Source organism: Pelophylax lessonae (genome assembly GCF_965119305.1).
Source record: "Pelophylax lessonae genome assembly, contig: HAP1_SCAFFOLD_597, whole genome shotgun sequence".
In the NCBI taxonomy this organism is placed as follows: domain Eukaryota; kingdom Metazoa; phylum Chordata; class Amphibia; order Anura; family Ranidae; genus Pelophylax; species Pelophylax lessonae.
Genome location: NW_028119748.1, coordinates 31785 through 47069, shown reverse-complemented (window position 1 = coordinate 47069; position 15285 = coordinate 31785).

Below are 15285 nucleotides of genomic sequence, written 5' to 3'. Positions count from 1 at the left end.
TGGAATCCCTGCGCTCGGTGGTGGCTGCCCTGGTTCCGGGGGAATTCATGGCCTCCATCGACTTGAAGGATGCGTACCTACACATCCCCATTTTCGAGGGTCACCAGAGGTACCTTCGATTTGCCATTGCGGAGGGTCATTATCAATTTGTGGCGTTACCCTTCGGTCTCGCTTCGGCTCCGCGGGTTTTCACCAAGGTGCTTGTGCCGGTTCTGGCTTTACTGAGGGCCCAGGGCATTTCGTCGGTTGGACGATAAATTTTCCAAAATCGACGTTGTGTCCGTCGGTTCGTCTTCCCTACCTGGGGATGATTCTGGACTCTGTTCAAGCGAAGGTCTTCCTGCCGGAAGACAAGCATTGGACACTTCAGTGCGAAGTCAGGTCCCTCAGGGACAATCAGTGCTCGTTCCTCCGGACGTGTATGAGGTGTCTGGGATTGATGGTTTCGGCCTTCGAGGCGATTCCCTTCGCCCAGTTTCACACACGGGAGCTTCAGGCGGAAGTCCTGGCCAAGTGGGACGGGCGTCCGCAATCTCTGGATCTGCGGCTGTCGTTATGCCATCTCACCCGAAGGGGTCTTTTGTGGTGGCTCCAGTCCCCGGCGGTGTCGGGGGGCAAGTCCTTCCGTCCTTTGTCATGGACGGTGATTACCACGGATGCCAGCCTGTCCGGCTGGGGTGGTGTTCTGGGCGTTTTGTCCGCCCAGGGAACTTGGTCGGAGGAGGAATCCTCCCTTCCGATCAACATTCTGGAATTGCGGGCGATATCTCTCTGTCTTCTGCGTTGGACGGACAGGCTTCAGGGCCGTCCAGTTCGGGTGCAGACGGACAATGCCACAGCGGTGGCCTACATCAACCACCAAGGAGGCACCAGGAGTGCCCGGGCGGCTCGGGAAGTAGCCGACATTCTGTCTTAGGCCGAGACGCACATCCCGGCGATCTCTGCAGTTCACATTCCGGGGGTGGAAAACTGGCAGGCGGATTATCTGAGCCGCCAGACTCTGGACCAGGGAGAATGGTCCCTTCACCCGGATGTCTTCCAGATGTTATGCGCGAAGTGGGGGTCCCCAGATGTGGACCTGTTCGCGTCTTGTCTAAATCACAAGGTGGAAAGGTTCGTGGCAAGGATGCGCGATCCTCGGGCAGGCGCCTCGGACACGTTAGTGACGCCCTGGCATCAGTATCGTCTGATGTATGCCTTTCCACCGATTCAGCTGCTGTCCAGGTTCCTTCGCAGGTTGGCCTCGGAACCGAAAACGGTGATTCAGGTGGCACCGGACTGGCCTCGCCGGTCTTGGTACGCAGACCTCGTGAATCTGGCGGTCGACACTCCGTGGCGTCTGTCTCTTCGAGCGGACCTTCTGTCTCAAGGGCCGATATTCCATCCTGCTTTACAGTCGCTGGCTCTAACGGCCTGGCTGTTGAAAGCCAGGTCCTGAAGGATAGGGGTCTCTCCCCTGAGGTCATTCCCACTTTGATCAAGGCCAGGAAGGCCTCTTCGGGGAAGATTTACTACCGTACTTGGAAGGCGTATTTTGCCTGGTGTGAGTCCAGGGGGTATTCCCCTCGCTCATACTCGGTATCGAGAGTGTTGGCTTTCCTCCAAACTGGAGTGGACCAGCGTTTGGCGCTGGCCACGATTAAGGGTCAGATTTCTGCGCTGGCCATTCTTTTTCAACGTCCTGTGGCGTCTAACTCTTTGGTTAGCACCTTTGTTCAAGGGGTGCGACATTTGGTCCCTCCTAGGAGGGAGCCTTTGCCTCCGTGGGATTTGAACCTTGTTCTGTCCGTGTTACAACATGCTCCTTTTGAGAATATCAGGGAGATCTCGTTGTCTTTGTTGTCCAAGAAGGTTGCCTTCTTAGTAGCGATTACTTCGGCTAGCAGGGTGTCGGAGCTGGCGGCCTTGTCCTGCAAGTCTCCGTATTTGGTGATTCACTTGGATAAGGTGGTCTTGCGACCTAACCCATCTTTTCTTCCGAAGAGAATTTCTGAATTTCACCTCAATGAGGACATTGTCTTGCCTTCGCTTTGTGCGAAGCCTAAACATCAAAAGGAGGTGGCTTTTCATTCCTTGGATGATGTTCGGGCGATCAGGATGAGGGACCTCGGAAGGGTATGGCGGCACTTCTACCATCGCCAAATGGATCAGACAGACCATTGAGCAGGCCTATGCTTTGAGGGGGAAGGTTCCTCCCATGCCTGTGAAAGCGCACTCTACCAGATCTCTGAGTACGTCTTGGGCCTGTGATCATCGGGCTTCTGTGGCCCAGGTGTGTAAGGTGGCGACTTGGTCGTCCGTTCACACCTTCTCCAAATTTTGCAAGGTGGATGTTCAGGCATCGGCAGATGCTTCTTTTGGCCGTAAAGTCCTTAGTGCGGCAGTGCCTTAGGGTCCCTTATTTGGGCTCTTGACTGCTGCTGAGTTACTTGTTTTTCCTGGGTTGTTGCTCCTGTTGAGCACGTTTTCCTGTTGCCCGGTTGGTTCTCTTACTTTGGTAAGGTTCCTTTCGCTGATGTGGGTATTGCGTTGCTTTAGGCGCGGCTGCTGTTTTTCCCACCCCTCATGTCTACACTGCTTTGGGACGTCCCCATTAGTGACGAATATGAAGAGGTGGTGTCTGTCGGAGGACGTAAGAGAAAATGGAATTTTTGTAAAATCTTACCTGTAAAATTCCTTTCTCTGAGTCCTCCGACAGTCGCCGCCCCCGCCCCTCTTTTGGGGTTTGTTTGTATACTCTACTGCTATTCTACTGAAACTGAGTTGGTATGCAGGAAGCAAGGAGGTATTGACTGAGGGGACCATCCCCTGGGGGTGGGATATGCTAAAAGCTTTGATATTAATATATTCTGTTGCCTAGCACTCCTACGGAGCAAAGGTCAATAACCCCATTAGTGACGAATATGAAGAGGCGGCGACTGTCGGAGGACTCAGAGAAAGGAATTTTACAGGTAAGATTTTACAAAAATTCATTTTTTTTCCTTTTGAAATGTCAGTATTGCTGCAGCAGACTCCAAACATCGTACAGATGCGCCACTTTACAGGCACATTAAGGGAACCCCCCCAGGCACAATATTTAAAATAATTTTTTCATTTTTATTGTTTCACTTTAAGCATCATTAAAATCACTGCTCCTGTAAAAATGTTAACTTAAAATTTTTATTTTGCATTGATACATGTCCCCTAGGGCAGTATCCGGGTCCCCATATACTTTTTATGGCAATAACTTGCATATAAGCCTTTAAAATTAGGACTTTTGATTTTTCATGTTCGTGTCCCATAGACTTTAATAGAGTTTGTATTTTCGCTAGAACTTTTTCCCTGTTCGAGATGTTCTGGTGCGAAATGAACAGGGGGGTGTTTGGCCCATCACTAATTTACACTAAACATATTTTATGTACAAATGAAGCAGAGTAGGAAAGGTTTTCCACTTTCTAATACAGTGACAAACCTCTGAGTACCTCCCTTGTGGACCACAGGGAGGTCTCTCTGCTCAAATCCTCCCCAGTCAGCTTGAATATCGTCAATGGGCTCTTTCAAGTCTACAACCACTCAGGCTCGGTTCACACTACTGTGATGCAATTTTGACTCGATTTGCAGTGTCATTATGTAGAGTAACTTTGATGCAAATTTGCTTGCATTTTGGATGTAGTTTACATATTCGATGGGGCCAAATTACACTGTAAATTGCACCAAAGAAGCACAGGACCCTTTTCTAATGATACCTTACAGCTGAGCTGCATTGATGTGAATAGGCACCATTGGAAGCAAAGTTATTTCCATTGTGATGTGATTCAATGTGACCCAAGTCGCATCTGAAATCGCATCAGTGTGAACCAGGCCTCAAAGTTTATTCAGATCTCTCCAGTGTGGAGCAAATTAGTCTCACAATACTATTAAACAGCAGATCTAAAGCCCCGTACACAAGCATAGAAAATTGGCTTGTTAGTATGATGCTTCCGACAACCGACTCTGAAAAAAATCTGGTGTGCAGACTATAACATTTTTGTTGGCCGTCAAAACACGGCCGATTTTCGTGCAGTCAGTACTGATTTCGACAGGGAAAAATCTTATGAGCAAGACTGGGCATGCTCAGATAAGAAAGAACACAAAGAAAGCAAACCAACACTTGACATCACTTCAGAAGCAGATTTTTGTTGGGCGAGAAAATTTGTGTGCAGTCTAGGCACATTTCAACCAACGAAACACAACTCTGGACAAAAGACGGACGATTGGTCGGCCGATAATCGTTGCGTGTGTACGGGGCTTAATTGCTAAACAAGAAGCTCTTTTGTTAACCTTCTGTTAGCAGCAGGATAAATATCTTCAGGTTTTCATCATTCTGCTTGTAAATGGAAAACATGTTCAGAAATTGAATTGATAGACGCAACATGACTTATGCTGAGTTATTTGATACTCTATGGTTATGCTATTCTTTTATTTACACAGGATTCTATCCAAAGATAATATGGTGCTAGTTATGTGTTTTCTGGTGATGCTGCCAGCAGTGATAATCATCCTATGGAGAAGAAGTCACATGCCTGTACTTTCCCTGGATGGGACTGTGTAATCAATATAATGAAACAATTAATCAGCTGCACAAAGTGTGAAGGGTGTTGGTGTCATTTCCTGAACACACCCATATACAACACATAGCTGTGGAAGTAAAGACATTGCTTTATGAAATCATGTAGTGAGAAAATGTTAGGGTGCCATTGCTGACCTCTGAAAATCTAGCTTTCTGGCTGCCATGCTGATCCAGCAGATCAGCTGTTCTGACTTCACTCTGACATTCTAATCTGCATGCTTGTTTCAAGTCAGTGACTGAAAAAGTATGCATACCAGAGACATCCAGACAATTAGTATTCTTAAGAGGGGGTCACCGATGGCAGACCATTTACAGTATTTACTAGAAAAGTGAAGTTACGATGTGCCGAGTATTATAATTTGGTGGGACCGTTTTCTTCAAGGTACCTCTCATGGGCACGAAGCACATTACCATAGCTCTCCGGGTAGAAGTCTCAAGATTTAAGAAAAAAAAACCATGCCAGGCTATTAACAACAGCTTAAAAAGCTTGTTATAATAATTGTTGAAAAAAAAAATCAACATGTTTTGGGGTTTCTTTAAGTCCCCCTTCATCTGGCTGCTATTCCAGCATTTGCAGCAAAGTTTAAACATGCTAATGAAATCCAAACCTAGCATATGCAATTTTTGGTAAATTTGTGGAACTGAAAGCATTGGGACTTTATATATGCCAAATGAGAACAAACACATAAGTAAAAAATGTAAAGTTTTTCCTTTACAAAGCTTTTATACAAAAGGACCTTCCAGTAATTCCAAGCTACATTGGTATTATGTATACATGCATTTGTACGTGGTCTACGCGTTTCCTGGGATCCCCGGCTTCTTCAGGACTATACATGTTTCTTGTTTATACATAAGGCTCTTACTGTGATTAAAAAGAAAACAGGAAAAAAAAAGAATTACAAAACAGTCAATATGAACAAAAACAAATGCATATAATCCATATTTACAGCATAATTACAAACTCAAATTACCTTGTGATTGCAGAGAGGGGGGAAAGGGAAGGAGGAGAGGGAGAGAAAAAAAAAAAAAGAAAACCCTATATAACCCCAAATAATCTCTATATTTCAACAACATATTAGAATTGTAACAGATTATATATATACCCAATTGTATAGCAAAGAATTACCTATAATCCAAGGAGGTTTGTTGCGAGAGATTTGCGTCACTAAAACAGAGGAAAGATATCGGGGAACTTTCTCCTGATTTTTTGTAAATCCTATGCAATTCTTCATTTAGATTCCCCCAGCACAATATTTCTAAACCCTGATGAAGAGGAACTTCAACCCCCCGAAATGTGTTGGATGTTTTTTAATGATTGCTACAATGAATAAACTTTATCTAAGAGGTCAATAATAGGCCAGTTGCTCTCTTTTCTCTACCAATCTTGAGCCCCAACAGGATTACTTAAAAAAAAAACTGCAGAATGCATTGAGAACATATGATTTACCAACAGCTGGGGTGTCATACTAGGTTTATTATAATGCTTAGGACAATGTATTGCAAAACTGGGCAAACCACATGCTCAGGAATGGATCACACAACCATTGCTACAAGAACTATCAGTGGTGTTACCAGAAGACTATTTTGCTGGCATGTTAAGCAATGAAGGACATTGATTACAATGGTTTATCTGCTGAAAGTTCGTTAAACAGATGTTTGAACGGAAATTTAAGGAAAGGACATTATCATCTGCGGAAAAAGAGAATAGAAGATTCATTGACAAAATCATTTCCGAGAAGCTTTGTAGCTGTTTCTGTGGCCTTTGTCTTATGAACACATATGAATATTTATTATTCTTTTGTTTTAGTGTTTACCTTTTTTATGTTTTGTACTCATGTCGTATTATAAAAAGGAAAAAAACAGATAACCTATTGTGCCCCTTGTGTGAGATCATGACCGGTCACATTTTGTTTTCCCAACATTAATGAGCCAGACTGTTTAGTAAAAAACACTGAAATGTTAAGTAGAATAGTACAAATTCCAACTGTTGAAGAGTACAACAGAAACAAAAAACAACCGTGCTAGAAAATGAACATATAACCTGTTGCAGCTGCTGCCACAGGAAACTAATATAGTGCCCTAAACTTCCGTATTATAAAGCCCCAAAAGAACTGAAAAGGGCTATAGCACTATACACCCAAACAAAGAAACTCATTGAAATAAAGTCCAGAAACATAATGGGGTTTATTTCCTATAAGGGCTCTTTCACACAGGCGGACCGTTCAGATCCGCCTGTGTTTTTTTGGCGGATCTGAACAACCCTCCATGCATCCCTATGGGGCATCGGATGTCAGTGAAGACATGTCCGCTGATATCCGATCCGTCAAATCTGGACGGATGGAAACCCGATTTTCTATCCATCCAGCGGATCGGATGAGAGCGGACCGACGGTCCGTTCCCATCCGATTTCCCCCATAGAGATGCATGGGGAACTGACAGCTGTGTCTCTACACACAGAGCGGAGACACAGCTGTCATCCTCCTGCTCAGTGGGGGATTGGTGGATCAATCCCCCGCTGAGAAAAACGGACTCCGTCCGACGGACGGAGTGTGTGAAAGGGGCCTTACTGAAGAATGCAAAATCTGGTGCAGCTGTGCATGGTAGCCAATTAGCTTCTAATTGCAGCTTGTTCAATTAAGTTTTGATTAAAAAAAAAAAGAGCTACACCAAATTTTGCACTCTCCAGTTTTAGAAAAACAACCCCAAAGAGTCAGTCCAATGTTATGTGCATAGAATGATAATAAATGTAATCTCGTAGCTGTGCTCTGGGATTTTGTCCAATAACAATGGTGCAACTTCAGATTATATATCAGTGTGCCATGTTCCAACTCAGTGGCTCCACACCATCCCAGTAGGTGATCCTCCAATATGAATAAATAAATTACCATGGTGGAACCAACTATTTCAATAATTAGAAAGAAAAAATAGAAATGTAGCAATTTGCAGAATATATGTATTTATTTATTTATTTACATGTTTTTGGAACCCTCCTTTTGACATTTTTTTTTAAATACTATTTTTAACAATGTATTTTTGTATGGTTTTATCAATATTTGCATATTTTATATTTGTTGTATTTAATGTGATTTACATATTATTATACCTGTATTCCTTTGCAATATTTTTTTTTTATACTTTAAAGTGTAACTCCACTTTTGTTGAGAAAAAAAAAAACATTCCCCTCTGGGTGATCTACAGTATGTACATTGCAAGGATTTTAACAAACTTGGTTGCAGATTCTTACCTTTTGTTATTCTGAAGAAATCATGGTTTGCTCCTCTGTGCCCCTGGGCTGGGTGGGTCTCATGGGAGTGGTTTCATAGTATCTGTCAGCTGTGGCAGTTGCAGGGCTCTAATGAGGAAATCTGCTTGGCCTGTATTACTTTAGATGTGTTCCTATTAGGAGTATCTCACCAGAAATGACATTTTTGTGGCAGGGGATACCAGAAATCTGACTTGTATCTTAGTACAGACTTCTGGGAAAAATGGTGAGCCAATCACACAAGCAGGAAATGATGTTTCTGGGATGTAGTCAGTACACATTCTGTGTACAGAAGAGCTCCAGGTAGATAATATTGCATTGCATTTTCAGAAAATAACAGCAGCTGAAGATTGAAAAGGAAAGGTCATTTTTAATAACATTCAATTACAACATGATTTGTGTCGCAATTGTACACGCTTTATTGTTTTTTCTTTATTTGCTGATATTTTTTCCCCACGAAAGTGGAGTTACCCTTTAAATGGGGAAGTCAAAATAGGTTTTTGCTGTGTTTGCCCTACATCCACACAAGATGGCGCTGTATATGGGGCATAAGGCATAGGTATATTGGTATTGTTAAATAGATGTAAGAATGTATAATAACATACTGAGACATTAAGATCATATGCTGTTGTGCTATCTTGTGAGAAGATAAGGGAATTATATGTGCAATAGCTATGTTTGGTAAGAAGGCAGCAACTCTTAGTATGGTTATATAGGTGGGGGTTTATATATATATATATAGTGAAGAACAGAGTGAAGCCAGTTTTTGTCTGCTCCTGAGGAGGTTGCATAGTAATAATGAAACGCGTAGGCAAAGACTTCTGTGACAGCACTTTTTATTTTTGTTTTTTATTGTTTGAGCCAGATGGACTTGTGTCTTTTTTCAACCTGACTAACTATGTAACATCCACTCGGTGGAGCGCACGCTGATTGCACACAGCAGTTCTTCCTATTTTGTGTACACACTCCTATTAATACATGCATTGGATTATTTTTTTTCCTAATAAAAAAAGGTGTTTTCACCATAAATGGCTTTTTCTCCCTTAACTTCATTTGTTTATTAACCAAACTTGGCAAGTGACCGCTAGTGATGCATAAGGGTCCGGATATCCTGGAAGATTGGGTGCATACCTTCCAGTGGATACCTTGTGCACTTTTTTGACTCCCTTGCTAACACATGGGGTCAGATTTCTCTGGTGAGTGTGGTGTGTATTGGGGAACCACCTACAGGTATGGTGTGGAGGGACTGGAACATGACATGCTGATATATCATTTGAAGTTGCACTATTGTAATCCACAGAGCACGACTATAAGTTTGAATTTATAATCATTATATGCACATAATATTGAACTGACATTTTATGTTTCTGGACTTTATTTCACAGAGTTTGCTTATTTGTTTGGATGTATAGTGATGTGTGCCATTTTAGTTCTTTTGGGGCTTTATAATACTGAATTTCAGGGCACTATATTGGTATCCTGTGGCAGCAGCTGGCATAGGTTATATATTCATTTTCCAGCACGACTGGTTTTTGTTTGGTTTTCAACAATTGAAGAATGGCTGGAAAAATAGCAAACTAGGTGCTGCCTCAAAGATATTCATGTTGGCCCTAACATGGACTTGGTTCTAGGTCGAAAAGTGAACTCACAACACACATGTGTTGGCGTAACACACAATAAAACATGCATTTTTCAATGTATTTCCAAAAAGCAAGGTAAAACAGGGTATATGTGCTCTGCTGTGCCAATCTTATAGTATATGTTGGTCTTGTAAAGATTGGAGTGATTAGACTGAATAGGTGCATGCCTTTTCAAGAAGTTGTGCCAGTCCAGAACTGCATTTTTAAGGGCATGGCAGCCCATTTTTTTTTTAATGGAACGGTAAAATTCACAAAAGACTGCAATTTGCGACACAGGAGTCCCACGCTTACTGTAACTTGTTACATCACTTCAGCCTCCTGGTTTGCTAACCTGCCACATGGCTGCTTCGGGCCTCATGCCTAGGCCTTAGGTCTGCTCCTCAGACCAACACAAAGGTTTCCCTCCAGTCAAGCGCTCTCATAGCTTACTCACAATCAGCTTGTTACTGCTCTGTGGCAGACTACATCTGCCTCCTGCAGACATGCATGCTTTGACTGCTCCCTGCAATCCCTCTGACTCCTAGAGAGGATGGGAGTCCTCCTGACTCCCATGCACTGACCTCCTATCTGTTGGGTTGAGCCCCCAGCTTTAACCCTGGGTCTAATATGAACTCAGCCCACACCTATGCAATCAGTACATCTGCCTCTCCAAAACTCTGACCTAAACTGCTAAAATGAACAGTGATACGGGCTGGCATCTCCACAGTCTACCGTTCATCAATGGAAAAAATGTGAGGGCTTTTTCTACTATGGATTGCTTCAAATGACGCTGTACCATTTTAAACTAAGACCCGCCTTAGAACAGACGCCATACAATATCTTCTTTTAATGCCCCATACACACGTGCCGATTATCTGCAGACTTACCTTTTCTATGTAGTGCAAGGGCCTGCCGGATTGCATACAAATTGAAAGTGTTTAGGTTTGACCTCATATTATATGGTTTTGGTAAGTCTGCAGACAAAAGTCTGCAGATAATCTGCACGTGTGTATGGGGCATAACTCTACTCATGTATTTTTCCTTTTTCACTGGGGCCTGATGTTTGCTAGTTTCTATGCTAAGCTCCACCAGCATCCCTCCCTTTGTCAAAGGAAACGGTTTCAGTGGCCAATAAGAGCACTAATAGGGCGTGTGTCAAATGGCTTTTGTTTGCTTTAGGTAAACGTTGCATTCTCATACAAATCTATAGGAATGCAACAGTTGCTTGAAGCAGGTCAAATGCATGTTAGAAGGAGGTCTAATGCAGATCAATTGCACCTGTTAATGAACCCTGAATTACCTTGGGAGCCCCTCAAACTAACGGCATCAACACAAGCCCAAAGCCCATCGACAAAGGCCCTTAAAGTGGTAGTAAAGGTGTTTTTGTTGATTTATACTGTACCTACAAGTAAGCCTACAGTATACAAGGCTCACCTGTAGATACAGTAAATACCTCCTCAACATGTATTGTTTAGGAGATATTTACTTAACCACTTTAGCCCCGCTTACATTGAGGCTACTGCGGCAAAGTGCCGCGATCCCGTCCAGCGACGTAGACCTACGTCGCTGGACTCCGCCCCTTGTGGGCGGCGCTCGCGCGCCGCCGGAGGCTCGCTCCCGCTGTGTTCATTCACAGCGGGAGTCGGGCCAGCGGAGGAGCAGCGGCGATTGCCGCTGCTCTGCCCCGATCGTCGGGGATCGAGTCTGGAGATCCGCCCGCTGTGTGTAAACACAGCGGGCGGATCTCCATAGTGACAGGGACTGACAGATGACTTTATCATAAAGCAAAGTGTCAAGCCCCAGTACCAAAATTAAAAATATAATAATTAATACTATGAATTTTTGTTATATTGTAGGGCCACACAATGGGACTATGCGCTGTTTACCTTAGTCCATAAGTTTGCCTAATGTCGTATTACCATTGCATTGTGTATTAGTTGAAGTGTGTGTATAGCCAAATCATTTTTTCCTGTTGTGGATAGAGTGGAGAGCTAGTAAAAACATGTGTCAGGTTGTGATTGCTATCTGTGACAGATTTGCTCTCTCTTTTTATCCTGGTGACCACAATAATCAGAACAGAAAATGATGGAAATCAAAAATTTTACAGTTGTCACTAAAACAGGAGTAAGGGGGAAATCTTCCAATGGGAGTAACTTTATTGGTGGCAACTGTGTAAAATGGGAATTTCTGCACTTTGAATAGATCACCTCTCACTTCTTGTTGCATTTCCAAAAACAATTTAAACAGCAAAAATGAACTGAGCAGTTTTACCCTTTCCATACTTCCAAAGAGGGCTTTTTATCAGAGCCGCTATTATACTGTTCTCATGTGTCAGCCTACGGTTAAGTGTATGTAACCCAAAATAATAATGTTGTGTAAATAGCTCTATTTTTGACTTGTAAATGTAGTTGTGCAAGGTTTTTTTTTTTTTTTATATTATTGTAAGTACAGTAAATGCTTAATAAATACTTGTTGTTCCTGCTCTTCATTTAGTCCTTTCCATAATAGGGTGACAACGCTATCCCACCAGCTCCCAATGTTGCAGAAGTATTTGTCACCCTCCTGTGTAAGCTACAAACAGCCGTGCTTTCATCTAGTGCTGTGGGAAACACTCCCTGCTAGTTTACTGACAGCTGCTCTGACCATTTAGCAACCAAGACTTGGAATTTATGCCTTAGTGATGCTACTAACAACCTTAAAAGGGACCCCCTCCCCTTTAAAACTGCCAATGCTATTTAAAGGCAACCAGGTAAACAAGTGACTTACATCTATCAATCAATGCCCCTTTTTAAAATTTTCCCACATTGCCACTGGATGTCATTTGTATGCATCCTGCTCCCACACTACCAGCTTTAAAAACACCATAATTAGTGGCCAGATTCTTCCTATGTGTTATCTGTGTTGGCCCACTGATAAAGGCAGGCCCAAAGCAAAAAAAATAAAAAATAGGCGCAGGGCCTCATGATGGGGTTTACAGAATACAGGACATCAAGGGTTAATTGGCTGGGGTGTAGCAAGAGGTAAATTAATGGGATTGGTCCAGGAGTAATAGGTGGAGTTTTGGATAGGGGGCATGCTAGGGACAGAGAGTTTGTTTTACAGACCCTGCTGGTGAAGTCGGAAGAACAGGAGTCAAGAACAGGAATCCTCGCCCTCCTGCCCTGTTTTGGGTTGTTTGGTTGTTTTATTTGTAAAAAAAAAAAACAAAGGAAAGGGTTTGGTGGTTAGGGTCTTGGAAGGCATTAATATTCTTGGAAAAGTTCATAGGGTGACCCATCTAAGGTAAGGAGCCCTCTAGGGGATCCCAGGTAATGCGCAGCTGGGGACCATTAAGTATTAACCCTGATACACAATGCTAATTTGATTTTTGGTGCCTCCCAAGATCGGCAACCTTTATGTTACGGGTACTGGATTTGGTATTGTTTCTGTTTTAAGAAATGTTTATTTTGTTAATTTGTTAAATGAAATGTAAATTTTTCTCAATATTGGTGTTATGCATTATTTGTTCAGAGCTAGTGGCAGGGGGGTTTCAGTTGGGAAGAAATACGATGGGTTGAATTTATCTGTAATACACGAATCCTATCTTTGACAGATCTTGCGCATGTGCAATGTGAGATCTGGCACAGAAATGAAAATGCCTTTGCCAGAAGTTCTCGCAGGATTTTGTGAAATCTGGAGAGATCTTGTAGTATATAGACAAGGTGATGTAGCCTTCCCAGGGTGCATCGCTGATGGCCTGGCTACATCACCAGTGATTTGAAAAAGGTCCCACAGTTAACAGTGCATGTCAGAGCACAAACCAAGCCATGAACTCCTAGGAATTGTCTGAAGACCTCCGGGACAGGATTGTATCGAGGCACAGATCTAGGGAAGGGTACAGAAAAATCTCTGCAGCATTGAGGGTCCCAATGAGCACAGTGGCCTCCTTCTTTCATAAATGGAAGATGTTTGAAACCACCAAGACTCTTCCTAGAGTGGGCTACCTGGACATACTAAACGATCGGGGGAGAAGGGCCTTAGTCAGGGAGGTGACCAAGAATCTGATGGTCACTCTGATAGAGCTCCAGCAGTTGTGGACAGAGAGGAACCTTCCAGAAGAACAACCATCTCTGCAGCACTCCACTAATCAGGCCTGTATGGTATAGTGGCCAGACAAAATCCACTCAGTAAAAGGCACATGACATCCCACCTGGAGTTTGCCAAAAGACACCTGAAAGACGCCCAGACCATGGAAAACAAAATTCTCTGGTCTGATGAAAGAAAGATTGAAGTCATGTTTGGAGGAAACCAGGCACCGCTCATCACCTGGCCAATACCATCCCTACAGTGGATCATGGAGGTGGCAGCATAATGCTGTCGGGATGTTTTTCAGTGGCAGGAACTGGGAGACTAGTCAGGATTGAGGGAAAGATGAATGCAGTAATGTACAGAGAGATCCTTGATGAAAACCTGCTCCACTGTGCTCTGGACATCAGACTGGGGCAAAGGTTCATCTTCCAACAGAACAACAACCCTAAGCATACAGCCAAGATAACAAAGGATTGTCTATGGGACAGCTCTGTGAATGTCCTTGAGTGGGCCAGCCAAAGCCCAGACTTGAACATCTCTGGAGAGATCTGAAAATGACTGTGCATTGATGCTCCCCATCCAACCTGATGGAGTTTGAGAGGTCCTGCAAAAAAGAATGGGGAAAACTGCCCAAAAATATGTGTGCCAAGCTTGTAGCATCATACTCAAAAAGACTTGAAGCTGTAATTGGTGCACAAAGCTGCTTCAAAGTATTGAGCAAAGGCTGTGTTTACTTATGTACATGGGATTTGTTTCCTTTTTTATTAAATTTGTAAAGATTTAGGGTCCATTCACACTAGCGCGACTTGTCAGGCGACTTGGTTGCCTGACAAGTCGCGGTCGGTCGCTCGCCATTGAATAGTACAGGACCCGTTCTAATAGGAGTGACACAAGTCGCTCAGACTTAGAAAAAGGGTCCTGTACTACTTTGGGACGACCTGGAGGCGACTTGCATTGACTTCAATTATATGAAGTCCCTGCATGTCACGCCGATGTGCACCGCGACTTCACAGTTCGCCCCAGCAAGTCATGCTGCGCCAGTGTGAATGGACCCTTAAAAACAAACTTCTTTCACATTGTCATTATGGGGTATTGTTTAGAGAATTTTGAGGAAAATAATGAAGGCTGTAACATAACAAAATGTGTAAAAAGTGAAGCGATGTGAATACTTTCCGGATGCACTGTATACATGTACACTTGATTAGACTGTTTTATGGTTGACCTCTATGCTTGCACTGTTAATGCCTGAATTTTACTTTTTTTTTATGACTGTCTTCCATTAATTCTATGCCTATGTATGTGGAATTGGACTCTTTGTTTGATATTTGTTTTCTTGTTTTGTAAGTTTCTTTACATTACAATAAAAATTCAATTAAACAAGAAAATATCTAAAGCAGCCCCCCCCCAAAAAAAAATAAATAAAAGAAAACAAAGATAAAAATTTAACTTTTCTTATAATCTAAGCTGGTTTCAGTAAGAGTGGATGAGTCGTGGGTAATAAATCACAGCACTATACAAAGAAATAAAAACCTGAATCTGACTGAACAACCACCCTCTATATATAAAGAAAAGCAAAAACACAAACTGACAATAAACACCACTAAAGTTGCAAAATTCCTTACAAAATTTATTTACATATACATATCTTAAATTCAACACATATTTAAAAAGCTTGGCCAAGTAAATGTGCAAATTAAAAATTGTATTTAAAAAATTGAACAACACCCCCTTCTTCATATACATTCATT